We start from the raw sequence: 23337 nt of genomic DNA, 5'->3' as shown, positions 1-23337 counted from the left end.
GATCAAATAAACTGTTCATTGTTGATAGAAGTCCTCGTTTCGTTAGTGGCTTTTCATTGTCCGCAATTTGAAACACAAACATATCTTTGTTCGAATCCCAAATCATCCCCAAGTTGTGCTGAACAGGTAAGGTTTCACAAACGTTAAAGTTTTTCAAATTCTTTTCCAAGTCGTCCATAGGAAAAGCCTCCATAACATCAACACTGTTTGAAGCAATTTTATGTAGATGAATATGTCAATTTTCTCTAAGTGTTGCTTGTGTTTTCTTCATGAGATTCACAGCTTCAGATGCACTTGGAAGTGAGATAAGTCCATCATCAACATAGAAATTGTTGTTGACAAACTCTTGAACGCACGAGTCGCCGAATGACGAGGCCTTGCGGAGGCCATATGTAGCTACAGCTGGGACCGGACTATTTCCAAATACATGACTTTTCATGCGATATTCAATCAGAGGTTTTGTAAAGTCATTATCTTCATACCAAAGGAACCTAAGATAATTGCGATGTTCTTCATGTACATGAAATGCATAAAACATTTGCTCAATGTCCCCACAGATAGCTATTGCATCCTTTCGGAAACACATAAGAATTTCAATGAGATCCTTTGTTAAATCTGGTCCAGACATTAACACACTGTTCAAGGAAATATTGTTAAATTCTGCAGAAGAATAAAAAACACCCCTTATTTGGTTCGGCTTTTTGGGATGGTACACCCCAAAAAGTGGAAGGTACCAACATTCACAGTCTATCTGAGTGGGAGCTACTTCAGCTGCCCCACTTCCTAGCACTTTTGACACGAAAGCGAAAAAATGTTTCTTTTTTCTAGGATCCTTGCGAAAACTGGATTCGAGAACCTGAGCACGTTTCTTTGCCTGTAGAAAATTGTTTGGCATCGGAGGTTTACAGTCTTTGAAAGGTAAGGGTGCAGACCAGTGGCCAGTCTTATCCTTACAGAACTCTGCATCCATGAATGCAAGGAATATCCTGTCTTCAACTGAAGAACCAACTTTATTGTCATATGATTGTCCGAGGCACAACTTCAGAAACAAATACGTTTGTCTCTCAAAAACTTCTGACGACCTTGAAGAGATCGCTTTCTGAATCCACGACATTCATTGAGAGAATGACAAGCATTGTGGATAGGACAGCGGACGAAACTTGAGGTTGATATTTCTATCTTCCGAGATGTTACATCATTAGATGTATTTTTTGACTTGGATTTGGCTCCATGCTGAACTAAAGTGAGTGACGTTAGTCCAGGATCGTTACGCATTTCACACATTTCTCGTACATAATTTACGAAAAATGGCGGGAATGGAACACAGTGACGTTTCTTATAATTTGAAGCTTGGGTCGACCACTTTTCCTGAAGCGAGGATGGCAGTTTTGTCACATTTGGGAGAACACCAGTTGATGAATTAACATAACTCAGGAGTAATGTTAATTCAGGATTTGCCATTGCAGATTCCACTTCGATAAGTACGTCCACAAGATCATATAATTTCGCGTTATCCTTGTTTGTAAGGACAGGGAAAGAGTTGAGTTTCCTCTTCAAGGCCTGCTCTATCATCTCTGGTCTACCATATCTATCATGAAGACGATCCAATATTCTTCTAAGACCAAGGTGTGGATCACAAGGAGTGGCTGAACGCAGAGTCTGTGCAACTTTTGATGATTCCGGTCCTAACCGTTTCACAATTAAGTCCATTCCTTCAAAAGGTGTAAGCGAGAGTTCACTTGTTATACTACGAAAAGAAGCAGACCACGCTGCAAAGGATTCTGCTTTGTCATCAAACTTTGAAAATCTTGTGAGGAGAAGGTCTTTTCTGAGCATGAATTTTGAAAAGTCTATCATGGGAGCAACACAGGGATTCTCTGGTGGAATATTAGTAGGTGTAAACTTGTATCTGCTCGCTGTCGGGATATATACTGGAGAAGGGTTTTGCGGAATGTTCACTGTAGGTATGCCATGGAAATTAGTCAAACCTGTGTAGTGATATTGAGGTACTGGCTCACCAATGTCAACTGGCAGAATATTAGGAAGTTCTACAGGAGGGGGGGGGGGTTCACATGAGGGATATGATCAATGTTTGCTTTTGAGTCTGTCACATGGTCATCCATTACAAATTTTTTAGTCATTTCCTCCTTATCTGCAATTCCAGAGGAAAGATCATTACATGATTTGTCACTGCCTCCTTCTAACACTTTTGTCTCCGCTTCAAGGGCTGCTGTCTCCTTCTGCTGGCGAGTACCGTTCAGCTCAGCTTCAATTTCAGCTTTTTGTCTCATCAACTGTCCTTCCTGTTTAATGAATTGTAGTTTCGCTTTGCCAGCTTCCGCTTTTGCTCTCTTTATACTTGCTAAAGAGCCATTAGATGAAACACGTGACATCGTTTCTATCAGTTCAAATTTAACAGTTTTTAAGTCATTTGAAGCTCTTTTCACAATACTAATATACTTGTTCATATACACTTTGTAATCTGATAGTAGTTGAGTAGACTCCTCAGTGTTGATACTACTGAAATGATTCTCATATTCGCTAGAATGTTTACAGAATTGTTTGAATTTTGTGTTCAATAAAGAGTCTATTTCCCTCAGTTTTTTTCAGATCTTTCTCACACGTTCCTATAGTCACTAGAACATCTTCTACTTCATTCCAGGATTTTTCAGCTAGGTCTTTAAGTATTTCATGGCGTTCATTAAACATCTGTTGTCCTTTTTCTGTTAATGTCCGTGTCCGCTTCTTTGTTAAGAATTCAGCCATCATACCATCATCCTTTTACTTCGCTGTCTGGTGCAAACAGCTAGCAAACCAATAACAACACAAATACATGTGTGCTAGCATGTACTTTATTGTGTATGTATGAAGTGGTAAAAGGATGATGGTCTACATCGAACGATGGCGAAGGATAGAATATGCTGCTCGAATTGCAAAGGAGTGTTTGAAGTAAAAACTTTAAAACAGGAAGTACTCAAAAAGAAAGTGAAAGTTTACAATAGATAATTCATACGTCATTTATAAATACGTTGTACGTGTAATAAGTTGTATCAACACAAGTTTACAGCGGAAAAGATTTGTGGTGTTTGAATCATTTGAACGTAAATTCAAAAATGTTAGTTCACGATGAGGGTTATGATTTGTTTGACACTATTATTTGCATATTTGTTAAAAACTTTGCAAACCTACGAAAGCAAAGCCTGTTTGAATTTGATAACGTAGAATACAACATTTCACAACGTAGATTACATAGATATAATCTTGCAAATCACATTTTCCTCTATGAACCAACCAATTTCAGCGCGCGACACAATCCGTTCACATTGACTATGAACGGATTGTGAGCTAGGTTAAAGCACGCGACCGAGAGAGCGTAATGGTTTGAAAAAAATAGAACATCTGTTACAAAGATCTCGCAAGTCACACCTTTGGATTAAGATTGTAAACTTACGTGGATTATCATCCCAATCTTGCGGTCTCCTACCTCCAAAATACAGTGCACCTTGCAATGTAATTGTTGATAAAAGGCAGGGTGAGACGAAATGTGACGTCATGTCTATTTGTTGACGTATGTCACAATAATTACTGTGACAGAGGCTAGGAGTTCGTTTTATGCAACAAAATAGAAGCAATGTAAACAAACAGTGTTTTGGTAAATGAATATAAATATAAGAAATGAACATCACTTTTGAGCTGTTCATGGTCAATATATGAACGGATTTGGATTTGAGGCAAATTCTCTGTGAATCGCTAGCGCGATTAACAGAATTTGCCTCAAATCCAAATCCGTTCATACTGACCGATGAACAGCTCAAAAGTGATGTTCATTTCTTAAATATCGCATCGTCTATTTCAAAGATCTCACAACTTCATTATTGTTTTCTTTCTTTCATAGATGGGTATAAAGCATAGAAGGACATTCACAAAACACAGACGTGAATATCAAACACAACATCATGCATCAAAAATGTTCTTAGAGTTAAAACTTATGACATCAGATCAAAAGTCGTTTGATGCTTTGATGTTCTTTTCATTTTAATTAATTTCGTGCGTTATAATTTTATAATTAAATATGTTGTGTATTTGAACTCTTGTTGTAATAAGGTGTCAGAAAATTCAATACCATAAGTGATACAAATTCTGATAAATTTAATACAATAACATCTGTTATACTAGTACGTATCAATGTGACAAACATATACAGTGAAACTCGAATATAGCGAACACGGATATAGTGAAATTACGGCTATAGCGAAGTGAAAACGATTTTCCCGGCAAATTTTTTATATATTCTATATAAAAATTCGCGTCTATAACGAACACGGATATAGCGAATTTACGGATATAACGAAGTAAATTCCTTTGAATTAAAAATGAACATAAATATAACCTTTTATAACGAATTTATTTTTTTCATTTTAAACTTTTTGTGATTTTTAACAATCGTTTTCCATTGACAAAAAGGATCCACACTTATTACAAAATTTCTGTTTGTATATTTTCAAAAAAGGTTGTTAACGCAAAACAATACTTACACATACATTTAGAAAATATATTGTCGGTATTATTTACTATTCTCGTTAATTAAATTTGAAGTTTGATTGCATTTATTTTATCGTACACTCCTTTATTTGTGTAAAGCAGCAAGTAAATGACGATTGCAATAGACTGTACTTGTATGTATTGCGCAGAATTTTGTTGACATTTCTCTCTCGACATGTTCTTGCATGACTTAATAATCCATCAAGATAAATTATCATATATAAATCAATGTGTATATTTCTTGTATAAAAATATTTCTTCTCGAAAATATATAGGCTTCATTTCTCTTAAAGACGATACAAACGCAAGTATATTCATTGCTGCTTTCTTATATAACTGGTATACATGTAGAACAAATCAGTTTTATAACGAATTCGTTGTATTTGAATTATGAATTCGCTATAAACGTATAGCGAATTACGCTTATAGCGAATTTTTAGAGGGTCCCCAGAAATTCTCTATATCAAAGTTTTACTGTAATGCCATTATTTATATGCTACATATTTGTTGTTATTGTCTGAATAAAAAATATAAATATAAACAAGTAAAATCATCCGTTTGCTGATTATCGATTTCAATGTAAGGTATACCAGCTTGCTATTATTTATTAAAAAATAAGTATGAATATCAGGTGATGGTATATTTTCCTTCTAAACTTCCCTTGCACAACACAAGGAACTACACGTAGACTTATGAAAATGAAACAAAAGATTAAGATACTGCTGCCAGCTTGCTACAGTATAGTTGAATCTGCTGTTTTAAAAATTTCAAAGAAAGAAAACAAATTTTAAAATGTGACATTTTCATTTAAGGTAGCTCCATCCTCATGTGACTTATCAATATTAATGGTTAAAAGTGGAAAAACTTTATTAATTTCCACTCAATATAGTTTAATTCAATTAATAATCAAAGAAAATGTATATGTTGCCACCTTTTTAAAGATGTCAGACATACAAAAACAGAAGTATATATCAACATCAGAAAATCACACATTTTCGTTAAACAGAATAATAAGAATAGATAAAAACTTGTTGAAATGACAAAATTTATATATCAACAGTTTTAAAAAACTGCTAATTCATAAATATGTATAGATTAATTATGGATATTAGGGAAACCAATGTATAATAGACATCCAGTTGAGGAAATTCCAGCACAGGAGTTATTGCCCTTGACAACAATTTTTAAATCATAAATAATTGATTATCTATGGAAAATATAAACTTTTTCAGTATTAATATTTTACCAGATTTTTTATTATATCCAGTGAATAATATTCCTCAGAAAGATATATTTCTATCATGCGCAAAGTTTAATTTATTAAGATTTTTGCAAAAACCTATGACGTCACATGAGGATCAATCAACCTTAAGTTACATTACAAAGATTGTGAAATATTGACGATTTGTAATCTACGTTATCTCCTTTTTGATCATTATCGTAACAGTCATTTAGATAGATCGGTAAAGTTGGCTACTAGTAACCAGCTACTAGTAACTGGCTACTTAAAAAAAGAAAAGTTGGCTACTAGTAGCCAGTTACTTGAACCAGGAAAAGCTAGCTACTTGTAGCCAGTTTCTAGTAGCCAGCTACTAAAAGTAAGAAAAGTTAGCTACTCGTAGCCAGCTACTACAAAATATAAAAGTTATAATTACTGATAGCTAGCTACCAGATAAAGGTTAATGAGTTTGAAAATTATTATCTATCAGATTTATTTCTAAAGAGGACGAGGAGTCGTATGAAATCCCATGCTCAATTATCCCCAATTACATAACGTTGCAATGCAAAATACGAATACACTTTTTCAACTGAGTGTTTACTTTAAAAGTGATACAGATTGAATTCAGACCTTCAATCATTTGATATACCATCCATTTTGAGATATCTGCTACTTTTACAATTTGATTCGAGTTACCCTGAAATTTCAACGTAAGTGTGAATACCGCAAGAAACTTTATGTTTGAATTTATGTTTGTATTAGATATCTGACGAATTTACGACTATACATATGGCAAGAAGTGATAGATGGTGTTTTGGTACGCCACGAATATTCAGATATCGCCCATTAGGAAATCAGTTTCTTATACATTTTGATTATCGGTACAATGAAACTTCAAGATCCGTGTGAATACCTTAAGGAACTCCGTGTTTATCTCATATATTTAACTAACTTCCAATGATACGTATGGCGAGTAGTGATATTGTGTATCGTGATATGTCATCAATTTTCAGATATTACGCTTAAGGAAGTCAGCTACATATACCTTTTGATGGCAGGTAAACTGAAAGTTCAAGTTTTTCGAAAATATCTTAAGGAACTCTGACTTTGTATTAGATATCTGACTAATTTACAATTATCAAAGTGAAGAAGAGTGATATTAGGTATCTTGATATGCCATAAATTTCCAGATATCACGCTTAAGGAAGTCAGCTACTTATACCTTTTGATTCCTGGTATCCTGAAATTTCAAGTTTTTCATAAATATCTTAAAGAACTCTGTGCTTGTATTAGATACCTGCTTAGTGTACAACTATCCATGTGAAGTGGAGTGGTACTAGGTATCTTGATATGCCATTAATTTTGAGATACCACGCTTAAGGAAGTCAGCTACTTATACCCTTTGATTCCTGGTATCCTGAAATTTCAAGTTTTTCACAAATATCTTAAAGAACTCCTTGTTTGTATTAGATATCTGACTAATTTACAGCTATCCATGTGAAGTGGAATGGTATTAGGTATCTTGATATGCCATCAATTTTCAAATATCACCCTTAAGGAAGTCAGCTACTTATACCTTTTGATTGCAGGTAACATGAAATTTCAAGTTTTCTACCATTATTTTAAGAAACTCCTCGTTTGTATTAGATATCTGACTAATTTACAATTCTCAAAGTGAAGAAGAGTGATATTAGGTATCTTGATATGCCATAAATTTCCAGATAACACACTTAAGGAAGTCAGCTACTTGTACCTTTTGATTCCTGGTATCCTGAAATTTCAAGTTTTTCATAAATATCTTAAAGAACTCTGTGCTTGTATCAGATATCTGACTAGTTTACAACTATCCATGTGAAGTGGAGTGGTACTAGGTATCTTGATATGCCATTAATTTTGAGATATCACTCTTAAGGAAGTCAGCTACTTATACCTTTTAATTGCAGGTAACTTGAAAATTAAAGTTTTTAGAAAGTATTTTAAGGAACTCCGTCTTTGTTTTAAATATCTGGTTAATTTACCAATGCACATATGACAAAATCTGATATTAGGTATCTTGATATGCCATCAATTTTTAGATCTCACGCTTAAGGAAGTCAGCTACTTATACCTTTTCATTCCTGGTAACCTGAAATTTCAAGTTTTTCATAAATATATTAAAGAACTTTGAGTTTGCATTATATATCTGACTAATTTACAACTATCTACGTGAAGAAGTATGATATTAGGTATCTTGATATGCCAACAATTTTCGGATATCATACTTAACGAAGTCAGCTACTTATACCTTTTGATTCCAGGTAACCTGAAATTTCAGGTTTTTCATAAATATCTTAAAGAACTCCTCGTTTGTATTAGATATCTGACTAATTTACAACTATCCATGTGAAGTGAAATGGTATTAGGTATCTTAATATGAAGAAGAGTGATATTAGGTATCTTGACATGCCATAAATTTCCAGATAACACACTTAAGGAAGTCAGCTACTTGTACCTTTTGATTCCTGGTATCCTGAAATTTCAAGTTTTTCATAAATATCTTAAAGAACTCTGTGCTTGCAGGGTTTGACACTAAGGCACGTCCGACCGACCGAGTCTACTGAATGATGGGTCCGGTCGGGTAAAATGTCGATTTACTAGTCCGACTGGTCGTGTTGAAAAAATAAACAAGAAACTTTAAAACAATAAGATTGTAAAGAGTTTGTGAGCAATTTTGAACCGCGTGATGACATAATCTTTATTTCTATTTCTAATACATAAGTCGCGATCGGAAGTGATGTTTTACGACATCTGCTCGATGATGGGTGTAAAGTTATGTTTCGGATAAATAGATATAAATTGAATTCATTTAAAAAAAAACGTTTATTTGAATTAAATATAAGAAAGTATTTATCAAATTAATAAATTACGTCGTAAAGAGCCATTTTTTGGTGTTGACATATGTGCGGGAATGTCTCTATATTCAAATACGACGTCTCGTCCTCAAGGAAAGATTTCCCAAGAAAGAAAAGGAAAATGTTGGGAAGAAACAGAGCAGGGCTTATGAAATAGAAATTTAAAAAAAAACCCGGTTGAGATCATTTTATTCTAAATGGACTAAAGAATTCCCGTGCCGAGTAGAATTTAACGAAACAGAAAATGTGTTTGAAAATTAAAGCATATCAAATTGATTGACGAGACTGATGTTTTTGAGACAATCAAATAAGGATTAGTTCAAACTTAACGTTTGTCATTAGAAGTAAGTAATTAAATATGGAGAAACTATCACTTTTTTCTGTACAGTTGGTCAGGGCTAGTGGATGTAAGGTCAGGTCTAGTAAAATTCATTTGAAGTAGCCCGACTGGTCTAGTGCGCAAAAAAGTAAATGTCAAACCCTGGCTTGTATTAGATATCTGACTAGTTAACAACTATCCATGTGAAGTGGAGTGGTACTAGGTATCTTGATATGCCATTATATTTGAGATATCACGCTTAAGGAAGTCAGCTACTTATACCTTTTGATTCCTGGTATCCTGAAATTTCAAGTTTTTCATAAATATCTTAAAGAACTCTGTGCTTGTATTAGATACCTGCTTAGTTTACAACTATCCATGTGAAGTGGAGTGGTACTAGGTATCTTGATATGCCATCAATTTTCAGATATCACGCTTAAGGAAGTCAGCTACTTATACCTTTTGATTGCAGGTAACCTGAAAATTAAAGGTTTAGAAAATATTTTAAGAAACTCCATCTTTGTTTTAAATATCTGGTTAATTTACCAATGCACATATGACAAAATCTGATATTAGGTATCTTGATATGCCATCAATTTTTAGATATCATGCTTAAGGAAGTCAGCTACTTATACCTTTTGATTCCTGGTATCCTGAAATTTCAAGTTTTTCATAAATATCTTAAATAACTCTGTATTTGTATTAGATATCTGACTAATTTACAACTATCTACGTGAAGAAATATGATATTAGGTATCTTGATATGCCAACAATTTTTGGATATCATATTTAACGAAGTCAGCTACTTATACCTTTTAATTGCAGGTAACCTGAAATTTCAAGTTTTTCATAAATATCTTAAAGAACTTGTTTGTATTAGATATCTGACTAATTTACAACTACCCATGTGAAGTGGAATGGTATTAGGTATCTTGATATGCCATCAATATTCAGATATCACCCTTAAGGAAGTCAGCTACTTATACATTTTGATTGCAGGTAACCTGAAAATTAAAGGTTTAGAAAATATTTTAAGGAACTCCGTCTTTGTTTTAAATATCTGGTTAATTTACCAATGCACATATGACAAAATCTGATATTAGGGATCTTAATATGCCATCAAGTTTTAGATATCATGCTTAAGGAAGTCAGCTACTTATACCTTTTGATTCCTGGTAACCGGAAATTTCAAGTTTTTCATAAATATCTTAAAGAACTCTGTATTTGTATTAGATATCTGACTAATTTACAACTATCTACGTGAAGAAGAGTGATATTAGGTATCTTGATATGCGAACAATTTTCGGATATCATACTTAACGAAGTCAGCTACTTATACCTTTTGATTCCAGGTAACCTGAAATTTCAAGTTTTTCATAAATATTTTAAAGAACTTTGAGTTTGTATTAGATATCTGACTAATTTACAACTATCCATGTGAAGTGGAATTGTATTAGGTAATTTACCAATCCACACATGACAAAATATGATAATACGTATCTTATTATGCCATCAATTTTCAGATATCACGCTTAAGGAAGTCAGCTACTTATACCTTTTGATTGCAAGTAACCTAAAATTTCAAGTTTTTCGTTAATATCTTAAGGAACTTTGCGTTTGTATTCGATATCTGAGTAAGTTCAAACTATCCACGTGAAGAGGAGTGATATTAGGGATCTTGATATGCCATCAATTTCCAGATATCACCCTTTAGGAAGTCAGTTACGTATACCTTTTGATTCCTCGACACCTGAAATTTCAACTTTTTCGTAAATATCTTAAGTAACTTTACTTTTGTATTAGATATCTGACTAACTTACAACTATCCACATGAATAGGAGTGATATTAGGTATCTTGATATACAATTAATTTTCAGATATCACCCTTAAGGAAGTCAGCTACTTATACTTTTTGATTCTAAGTAACCTGAAATTTGAAGTTTTCCGTAAATATCTTGAGGAACTCTGCATTTGTATTAGATATCTGACTAACTTAAAACCATCCACGTGAAGAGGAGTGATATTAGGTATCTTTATACCTATTATCATACCTCTTCATATAGATAGTAGTTTACTAGTCAGTTATCTAACAGAAACACAGAGTTCATTAAGCTATACACAAAACACTTTAAATTTCAGGATGTCTGGAATCAAAATGTATAAGTAGCTGACTTCGTGGAACGTGATATCTGAAAATTGATTGCATATCAGGACACTTCATATAAAGCCCTGTAATATCGGCAAATATAAATTAGTCAGATATCTAACATATCTATCTGAAAATTGATGATATATCACGATACCTAATATCACTCCACTTCACATGGATAGTTGTTAATTAGTCAGATATCTAATACAAACAAGGAGTTCTTTAAGATATTTATGAAAAACTTGAAATTTCATATTACTTGCAATCAAAAGGTATAAGTAGCTGACTTCCTTAAGGGTGATATCTGAAAATTGATGGCATATCAAGATACCTAATACCATTCCACTTCACATGGATAGTTTTAAATTAGTCAGATATCTAATGTAAACAAGGAGTTCTTTAAGATATTTATGAAAAACTTGAAATTTCAGGATACCTGGAATCAAAAGGTATAAGTAGTTGTCTTCGTTAAGTATGATATCCGAAAATTGTTGGGATATCAAGATACCTAACATCACACCTCTTCACGTAGATAGTTGTAAATTAGTCAGATATCTAATACAAATACAGAGTTCTTTAAGATATTTTGAAAAACTTGAAATTTCAGGATACCAGGAATCAATAGGTATAAGTACCTGACTTCCTTAAGCGTGATATCTGGAAATTTATGGCATGTCAAGATACCTAATATCACTCTTCTTCACTTTGATAATTGTAAATTAGTCAGATATCTAATACAAACAAGTAGTTCTTTAAGATATTTGTGAAAAACTTGAGATTCCATGATACCAGGAATCAAAAGGTATAAGTAGCTGACTTCCTTAAGCGTGATATCTCAAAATTAATGGCATATCAAGAGACCTAGTACCACTCCACTTCACATTGAAAGTTGTTAACTAGTAAGATATCTAATACAAATACAGAGTTCTTTAAGATATTTATGAAAATCTTGAAATTTCAGGTTACCTGGAATCAAAAGGTATAAGTAGCTGACTTTCTTAAGCGTGCTATCTGGAAATTTATGGCATGTGAAGATACCTAATATCACTCCACTTCACATGGATAGTTGTAAATTAGTCAGATATCTTATACAAACAAGGCGTTCTTTAAGATATTTATGAAAAACTTGAAATTTCAGGATACCAGGAATCAAAAGGTATAAGTAGCTGACTTCCTTAAGCATAATATCTAAAAATTGATGGCATATCAAGATACCTAATATCAGATTTTGTCATATGTGCATTGGTAAATTAACCAGATATTTAAAACAAAGACGGAGTTACTTAAAATATTTTCTAAAAACGTTAATTTTCAAGTTACCTGCAATTAAAAGGTATAAGTAGCTGACTTTCTTAAGTGTGATATCTGGAAATTTATGGCATATCAAGATACCTAGTACCACTCCATTTCACATGGATAGTTGTAAACTAGTCAGATATCTAATACAAACGAGGAGTTCTTTAAGATATTTATGAAAACCTGAAATTTCAGGTTACCTGGAATTAAAAGGTATAAGTAGCTGACTTCGTTAAGTATGATATCCGAAAATTGTTGGCATATCAAGATACCTAATATCATACTTCTTCACGTATATAGTTGTAAATTAGTCAGATATCTAATACAAATAAGGAGTTCTTTAAGATATTTGTGAAAAACTTGAAATTTCAGGATACCAGGAATCAAAGGGTATAAGTAGCTGACTTCCTTAAGCGTGGTATCTCAAAATTAATGGCATATCAAGATACCTAGTACCACTCCACTTCACATGGATAGTTGTACACTAAGCAGGTATCTAATACAAGCACAGAGTTCTTTAAGATATTTATGAAAAACTTGAAATTTCAGGATACCAGGAATCAAAAGGTATAAGTAGCTGACTTCCTTAAGCGTGATATCTGGAAATTTATGGCATATCAAGATACCTAATATCACTCTTCTTCACTTTGATAATTGTAAATTAGTCAGATATCTAATACAAAGTCAGAGTTCCTTAAGATATTTTCGAAAAACTTGAACTTTCAGTTTACCTGCCATCAAAAGGTATATGTAGCTGACTTCCTTAAGCGTAATATCTGAAAATTGATGACATATCACGATACACAATATCACTACTCGCCATACGTATCATTGGAAGTTAGTTAAATATATGAGATAAACACGGAGTTCCTTAAGGTATTCACACGGATCTTGAAGTTTCATTGTACCGATAATCAAAATGTATAAGAAACTGATTTCCTAATGGGCGATATCTGAATATTCGTGGCGTACCAAAACACCATCTATCACTTCTTGCCATATGTATAGTCGTAAATTCGTCAGATATCTAATACAAACATAAATTCAAACATAAAGTTTCTTGCGGTATTCACACTTACGTTGAAATTTCAGGGTAACTCGAATCAAATTGTAAAAGTAGCAGATATCTCAAAATGGATGGTATATCAAATGATTGAAGGTCTGAATTCAATCTGTATCACTTTTAAAGTAAACACTCAGTTGAAAAAGTGTATTCGTATTTTGCATTGCAACGTTATGTAATTGGGGATAATTGAGCATGGGATTTCATACGACTCCTCGTCCTCTTTAGAAATAAATCTGATAGATAATAATTTTCAAACTCATTAACCTTTATCTGGTAGCTAGCTATCAGTAATTATAACTTTTATATTTTGTAGTAGCTGGCTACGAGTAGCTAACTTTTCTTACTTTTAGTAGCTGGCTACTAGTAACTGGCTACAAGTAGCTAGCTTTTCCTGGTTCAAGTAACTGGCTACTAGTAGCCAACTTTTCTTTTTTTAAGTAGCCAGTTACTAGTAGCTGGTTACTAGTAGCCAACTTTACTGATCTCATTTAGATTAGTGTGCGATATTTTGTTTATTTCACAACTATACAAGTCGATCTATCATTTATATATAACATTTCAGAAAATTTTCTCCTTCTCTTTACAGTGATAGAGTTAAAAAATATTTAATCTAAAACGATTGCTGTGTAGAATAAGGAATTGTGTGATTATTCTAGAGATGATATAAATTTTTCTTTACTAATTTTGCAATTCGTATATTAAAGACTTTCGTACATTGTAAACTCTCAAAATCAAGTAATTTTTAATGAAGATGTTTTGCTAAACTGTGTAGATAACGTAGATTACAAACTGAAAATGGTCAGATCTATTCCACTGAGCATTATTTTTTAATGATTTGTGTGGTTGAGTGTTAAATTTTTGAAATTTTATGTTATGAATGTTCTTCTTTCATAAGCTATCGTTCAAAAAAGTATTCTAAAAACTTTCTTTTTTTAAATTCTTTAGAAAAGGTGTTCACATTATATGAGAATAGGTGATAAATTGTAAATTTCAGGACTCTTGCACCCCTGGGGCCTTACGGGGACAAAAACTGCCCAAAATTGACCAATTTTTAAAAATCTTATCTACAACCATACATGTGTAAGAATAACTAAATGCATAGTGATATAAAGCAGGAAGACCTCTACCAAAATTGTAAATTTCATGACCCCCGGACCGCCGCGGTGGCCTAGAGGTTAGAGCGTTCGCCCCGCATGCGGGAGGCCGGGGTTCGAATCCCGGCCGCAACAGACGTTAAAACAGGTAGTGACAACGTTCGGCATCAGGTGTGAATGTCACGGGTCCTCGGAGATGACCTTAAAAACGGATGCCCCGTGTCGCAGTAGGTGTGGCACGCTAAAGAACCCTCACTGCTCAAAGGCCGTAAGTGCCGGGCAAAAGCCTAAATTTGAAGCCCTTCACCGGTCTTTGATGATCCCAGGGATAGTGGTTTTGGTATCAGGGTGGGGCCAAAATGGTCTGTTATTAAACGTGTTAAATGTGTGAACAATAGAAATTTTTAACTTTATCTTGATAACTACCATTCCAATTCTTTTCAAATTTGGTATGAAGCATCTTTTGTAGAAGGGGGACATTAGTAGTAAATTTCAGTACTCTTGAAAAGGAAATGTTTTGTAGATTTTTTTGCCCTTGGGACTAGTGATACTTTTAACTAGTACTCAGGCGACCGATAAGGTCCGTGGGCCTCTTGTTTTTCATGGATCCTTAGGTTTAGTTGAGCTAAAATTTTACATGATACATAATTTTTTTTCCCCACAATAAATAGGATGTGAATTCTACACTGTCTTCTAACATTTTGATATTACATATATGACAATAGATAAATTTTATTTTTTATCCTACAGATATGAGATATGAAATTGTTTGTAAAATAGTCAATTTTGGGGATTTTTTGCCCCGTACCTAAGCCCCCCGTAGGTGAAGGAATCCTGAAATTTATATCCCTCTACTTCCAAAGATGCTTTATACCAAATTTGAAAAGAATTGGAAGGGGGGTTATCAAGAAGTCAAAATTGTTCAATTGTTAATGCCCGACGGACGACAACAGATGCAGAGCAATAGGTCACTTGAGTAACCAAAGTAACCTAAAATTTTAATTTTAATGTAATTATTCCACCTTCACGTGCAATTTACTGTATGTAAATCGACAAAATATTAGCGAAATAATGTTTAAGTATGTGAATTTCAGGTACGTTATGCAATTTTATAAAATTCAAATGTTTAAACTTACAAGTAAAAAAACTACATGTTAATTCATTATTTTAACGTTTGTTTTGTTTTGAAAGTTGAGTTGAATACTAAATGAAACATTATAGAAAAGTTTGAGTGGATTATTAAAAACTTAAAAATATGACGCATTTTTCTCTAACTGGCATAAAAATGTCCCAAAATTCTGTAGTGTCCGCAACATGTGCATATTTTGGAATGCCTGATGACTTATAATTCTATACTTTTACTGGTAAGAGGCAATACAGTTACTAATGTATCTACCAAATAAACAGACTCTAGATCAGTATTGCTAAGTTTTCTGGCAGATATATTGTGTTTTGTAGAGTCCGCAATCCTGTAGAGTCCGCAACGGATTTTTGATTTCATAGATTTTTTTTCCAGAAAATGCATCTTGATTTATCTTTATGATAACTATAAGTATTTACTTTAAAAATGTAATGAATTAAAATATAGTGAAAATATATGTTCAAAGTCAGAATTTACACCCGATATTTCAAACTGAAGAAGTGGAAACCAATTAATCAAATATGTAAAGATGTTAATTGTTTAATGATAAATCTAAATATATTTCAATTTAATTATGTTGCGGACACTACAGTATAATGATATGTATTCCAATTTTCTTAAGTGTCTTAGACTAAAAGATTTCAATTAGCCACTAAGTTGAGCAGTCTAGAGAGGTTGGTCCATGACATTGTGGGAGAAGATAGAAGAAATAGGATGAAATACAAAAAAAACCCAGTGTGGATAAAGAAAGACAAAATAAGGAAAATGAGAGAGAGAGAGAGAGAGAGAGAGAGAGAGAGAGAGAGAGAGAGAGAGAGAGAGAGCGGGGGTGGTGGTGAAAAACAATCCCCAATTTCTTGCCACAAAAAAAGAGATTACAAATGAAAAAATACAGACAGAAAGAAATCTTGAGAGAAAGAAAAGGTTGAAATTGAAAAGGAAATGCAAGAAAAGGTGAAAACAAAAAAATGGAAAGAAAAGAACAACTTTAAGAAGGCAGAGAATTAAAACCAAAAGGACAGAGAATGAAATATCATTTGTGACAAACATAATTTTCAGATCATAGTTATGGACAAGGAGAAAGATGAGGTTGACCCCCCCCCCCCCCAAAGTACTGCTGGATATCTGAATATTATTCCTGTCCACACGAAGTACAGAAAGTAGATTCCTCCTGGGGAAACTAATGATAAAATTAGCGTCACACCTTTTCACCCAATTTTATCCCCAAACAGTACCAATGACAAGTTATTTTATTCTTTTGATAATTAGTACTGTTTAAACATTATTTTGCAATCAACATTTAGTTCCAAGTTCAAGTTTGTTTGAATTTGAAAAAATAGTTAAACGAGTTGTTCATAAATTTATCAAACGAGTTGTTCATAAATTTATCAAACGAGTTGTTCATAAATTTATCTACAATACTTGCAGTGTCTACATTAGCATTAATTATCATTTCACTTTTATTTCATTATAATATTTATGAAATAAGTGAATATAATAAAACATCTCTAATATTCTGTTCTTTTGATGATTAAGTTTGATAACTTGATTAAAAAAAACCAAATGGTTAGTTTGAAAGATGACACTTCAAACTTGTATACACTTTATAATTGATATATAGGTATTATTTCCAGAAGTATCATTCTAGCCCCCCCCCCCCTTTTTTTTTTAAAAATATTATTATTTACCCATTATATTATACCATTCACTGAACATAGAACACAAGTTAGAGTTTAAGTTTTTTTTAATTTACTCCATTCAAATCAAATAATATGGATTCAATCAGAAATACTTCAGTACCCCGGGTATAGATAAGATAAGTTTATTCCAATTTTGGGCCCAGAGGGCATTACAGCAAGACAGTTTATAAAGAAGGAAATTCAAAAAAGAAAGAAACTTTACAACATTAACTACAGGTTACATAGACTGCAAACTGCATGTGGATGCAGCATGTTGGGGAAACAAGTACATACATATATGAATTGCTAATCATGTGTATACACAAGTAAATGGACGGTATCAGTATTATACCAACATATGAATAATAAACTATAATGATTTTTGCAGTTTTAAAGCATCACTTCTTTTACACCTGTTACAACTTCTTTCTGGGGACTTATATGTAGTGTCCGCAACGATATAAAATTTGAGAGAAAAAATAGGAATCCTCAGTAAATTCTTTAATTTATGAAATACTCTATAAAATCATTCCTTAGAACATGTTTAATACAATGAACATCTGTGACACCAATATTTTTTGAAACTGCATAACAATATATAACAAGAAAAATTAATGGTCAATGTTATATGGTAATTCCCATCTCAAAAAACCACATTCTACAACTTTTGATACCTAATTTTCCAGAGTTGATCCTATGGCACATGAATTAGTCGAGAAAGAAACATTTATCAACATTGATTTCAAAATAAATGACAATATATTAGGTATGTAATGTATGGTAACTTGTAGTGTCCGCAACAAAGATATCTATGTATTTTCAAAATTTAAGAAGAATGAAATGAAGACATACAGAATTTTATGATAAATTTATTTGAATTTAGGAATATTCAATGTCATTTTCACATGATAATCATATAGGTCTTATGAGTATTTGTAAATGTAAATAAACCTAAAGATTGGAGACAAATTGGGCAAAAAATTAGTAAGACATTTATATGAAATTTTTTCTTGTTTTCAAAGAAAATCACAATATTTTTCTTTTTTATTTACTTCCTTCTGGTACAGTCCAAACCAGTAAGAAATTTGGCCTAGAACATTATCTTTGCAAAAGTTTACTAGTTGTAACAGGTGTAATGTAGTGTCCGCAACACAGGTTCTTTTTCAAAATTTGAGGTGGCGTAACTTTTTTTTATAGGGATGCTTATACCAAAAAAAAAAAAAAAAAAAAAAAAAAATTGGCTCTTGTACGCATACATATTGCACTTTTTAGGCAACATGTCAAAAATGTGTTATGGGAATTTTTATCTTTTGCTCCAAGTGCAACATAATTTGCACAAATACTGTGAAAATGGCGGGTGGCTTTGTTAGGCAAAATATGATGCACAGTAAGTCTGCCTGACCTCTGGCTCAAACATGGGTATCTAATATCTCCCCTTTTTAAAAAATACTTTGCATGAATATTTTCTTCATGTGTCTCTGGCAATGTCCAAATGACATTGAGCTAAGGTTATAATACATAAAAAGATCGGAAGCACCCCAGAAAAATTACCACTAAGATATCCCTATTGTGAAAATGATATTGACAAAATGGAACCTTGACCTTTATTTATGATTTTAGTCAAGAATCAAAACGCACCCTCAAATCGTTATAAACCATTGTGAGAAGAGTTAAAACACGCCCTCGGATCGTTATAAACCATTGTGACAAGAGTCAAAACACGCCCACAAATCGTCAGAAACCACTGTGACAAGAGTCAAAACACGCCCCCTCAAATCGTTAGAAACCATTGTGACAAAAGTCAAAACACGCCTCCTCAAATCGTTAGAAACCATTGTGACAAGAGTCAAAACACGCCCTCAAATCGTTAGAAACCCTTGTGACAAGAGTCAAAACACGCCCACAAATCGTTAGAAACCATTGTGGCAAGAGTCAAAACACGCCCCCTCAAATCGTTAGAACCATTGTGACAAGAGTCAAAACACGCCTCCTCAAATTGTTAGAAACCATTGTGACAAGAGTCAAAACACGCCCCCTCAAATCGTTAGAAACCATTGTGACAAGAGTCAAAACACGCCCTCAAATCGTTAGAAACCATTGTGACAAGAGTCAAAACACACCCTCAAATCGTTAGAAACCATTGTGACAACAGTCAAAACACGCCCCCTCAAATCGTTAGAAACCATTGTGACAAGAGTCAAAACACGCCCTCAAATCGTTAGAAACCCTTGTGACAACAGTCAAAACACGCCCCCTCAAATCGTTAGAAACCATTGTGACAAGAGTCAAAACACACCCACAAATCGTTAGAAACCATTGTGACAAGAGTTAAAAACACGCCCTCCGATCGTTAGAAACCATTGTGGCAAGAGTCAAAACACGCCCCCTCAAATCGTTAGAAACCATTGTGACAAGAGTCAAAACACGCCCACAGATCGTTAGAAACCATTGTGACAAGAGTCAAAACACGCCCCCTAAAATCGTTAGAAACCATTGTGACAAGAGTCAAAACACGCCCTCAAATCGTTAGAAACCATTGTGACAAGAGTCAAAACACGCCCACAAATCGTTAGAAACCATTGTGACAAGAATCAAAACACGCCCCCTCAAATCGTTAGAAACCATTGTGACAAGAGTCAAAACACGCCCTCAAATCGTTAGAAACCCTTGTGACAAGAGTCAAAACACGCCCCCTCAAATCGTTAGAAACCATTGTGACAAGAGTCAAAACACACCCACAAATCGTTAGAAACCATTGTGACAAGAGTCAAAAACACGCCCTCAAATCGTTAGAAACCATTGTGACAACAGTCAAAACACGCCCTCAAATCGTTAGAAACCATTGTGACAACAGTCAAAACACGCCCCCTCAAATCGTTAGAAACCATTGTGACAAGAGTCAAAACACGCCCTCAAATCGTTAGAAACCCTTGTGACAACAGTCAAAACACGCCCCCTCAAATCGTTAGAAACCATTGTGACAAGAGTCAAAACACACCCACAAATCGTTAGAAACCATTGTGACAAGAGTCAAAAACACGCCCTCAAATCGTTAGAAACCATTGTGACAAGAGTCAAAACACGCCCCCTCAAATCGTTAGAAACCATTGTGACAAGAGTCAAAACACGCCCACAGATCGTTAGAAACCATTGTGATAAGAGTCAAAACACGCCCCCTAAAATCGTTAGAAACCATTGTGACAAGAGTCAAAACACGCCCACAAATCGTTAGAAACCATTGTGACAAGAGTCAAAACACGCCCACAAATCGTTAGAAACCATTGTGACAAGAATCAAAACACGCCCCCTCAAATCGTTAGAAACCATTGTGACAAGAGTCAAAACACGCCCTCAAATCGTTAGAAACCCTTGTGACAAGAGTCAAAACACGCCCCCTCAAATCGTTAGAAACCATTGTGACAAGAGACAAAACACACCCACAAATCGTTAGAAACCATTGTGACAAGAGTCAAAAACACGCCCTCCGATCGTTATAAACCATTGTGACAAGAGTCAAAACACGCCCCCTCAAATCGTTAGAAACCATTGTGACAAGAGTCAAAACACGCCCACAGATCGTTAGAAACCATTGTGATAAGAGTCAAAACACGCCCCCTAAAATCGTTAGAAACCATTGTGACAAGAGTCAAAACACGCCCACAAATCGTTAGAAACCATTGTGACAAGAGTCAAAACACGCCCACAAATCGTTAGAAACCATTGTGACAAGAATCAAAACACGCCCCCTCAAATCGTTAGAAACCATTGTGACAAGAGTCAAAACACGCCCTCAAATCGTTAGAAACCCTTGTGACAAGAGTCAAAACACTCCCCCTCAAATCGTTAGAAACCATTGTGACAAGAGTCAAAACACGCCCCCTCAAATCGTTAGAAACCATTGTGACAAAAGTCAAAACACGCCCTCAACTCATTAGAAACCCTTGTGACAAGAGTCAAAACACGCCCTCAAATCGTTAGAAATTAGTTCTTCACAATTATAAATATGCCACATCATTCCTGACTTTACAATGTATTCCATGCAACTCGGCTCATTCACCCCTGGGTGCATATATTGATTTTTTGTCATCCACATCGACATTTGTATTTATATGTTCATTTTGGCGGATGGGGGTGTGTATATGTTCATTTTGGCGGATGAGGGTATGTATATGTTCATTTTGGCGGATGGGGGTATGTACATGTTCATTTTGGCGGATGAGGGTGTGTACATGTTCATTTTGGCGGATGAGGGTGTGTACATGTTCATTTTGGCGGATGAGGGTGTGTACATGTTCATTTTGGCGGATGAGGGTGTGTACATGTTCATTTTGGCGGATGAGGGTATGTACATGTTCATTTTGGCGGATGAGGTTGTGTACATGTTCATTTTGGCGGATGAGGGTGTGTACATCTGAAAATTGATGGCATATCATGATACCTAATACCACTCCACTTCACATGGATAGTTGTAACTTAGTCAGATATCTAATACAAACAAGGAGTTCTTTAAGATATTTATGAAAAACTTGAAATTTCAGGTTACCTGGAATCAAAAGGTATAAGTAGCTGACTTCGTTAAGTATGATATCCGAAAATTCTTGGCATATCAAGATACCTAATATCATACTTCTTCACTTTGATAATTGTAAATTAGTCAGATATCTAATACAAACAAGGAGTTCCTTAAGATATTTGCGAAAAACTTGAAATTTCAGGATACCAGGAATCAAAGGGTATAAGTAGCTGACTTCCTTAAGCGTGATATCTGAAAATTGATGACATATCACGATACCCAATATCACTACTCGCCATACCTATCGTTGGAAGTTAGTTAAATATATGATATAAATACGGAATTCCTTATGGTATTTACACGGATCTTGAAATTTCATTGTACCGATAATCAAAATGTATAAGTAACTGATTTCCTAAAGAGCGATATCTGAAAATTCGTGGCGTACCAAAACACCATCTATCACTTCTTGCCATATGTATAGTCGTAAATTCGTCAGATATCTTATACAAACATAAAGTTTCTTACGGTATTCACACTTATGTTGAAATTTCAGGGTAACTCGAACCAAATTGTAAAAGTAGCAAATATCTCAAAATGGATGGTATATCAAATGATTGAAGGTCTGAATTCAATCCGTATCACTTTTAAAGTAAACACTCAGTTGAAAAGTTTATTCGTATTTTGCATTGCAACGTCATGTAACTGGGGACAATTGAGCATGAAATATCATACGACTCCTCGTCCTCTTTAGAAGTAAATCTGAAGATAATAATTTTCAAACTCATTAACCTTTATCTGGTAGCGAGCTATCAGTAATTATAACTTTTATATTTTGTAGTAGCTGGCTACGAGTAGCTAACTTGTCTTACTTTTAGTAGCTGGTTACTAGTAACTGGCTACTAGTAGCTAACTTTTCCTGGTTCAAGTAACTGGCTACTAGTAGCCAACTTTTCTCTTTTTAAGTAGCCAGTTACTAGTAGCTGGTTACTAGTAGCCAACTTTACCGATCTTAATCAGGGGAGATATCAGAGTCGAATATTTTTTCCTTTATTGAATGCTTGACTCATGGTCAGGAGTTTTACAGTTTACAGAAATCAGGAATCTAATCTTGCATGTACATATATACACCGAGTATCTGGTTGGGTATATTTCTTTCAAAATTTATCGATGATCACATAAACATAGATATATAAATAAGGGAATTATGATCGGAAATATACATCTGGGTGAAAATCCAAAATAAACAGTTGATTACACAAATATATATATGTATAAGGGAATATATAAACGAGAATATAGTACGACTTTCGAGATTCAATTGTCTCTGTGGGAAGCACACAAGTATTTACGGTCACTTTGCATGTACATAGTCACTGATTGAACAGAGAGAGAGAGAGAGAGAGAGAGAGAGACAGAGAGACAGAG

The sequence above is a fragment of the Ostrea edulis genome, chromosome 6 (genome assembly GCF_947568905.1).
Source record: "Ostrea edulis chromosome 6, xbOstEdul1.1, whole genome shotgun sequence".
Lineage (NCBI taxonomy): Eukaryota > Metazoa > Mollusca > Bivalvia > Ostreida > Ostreidae > Ostrea > Ostrea edulis.
This window is presented reverse-complemented; position numbering follows the sequence as displayed.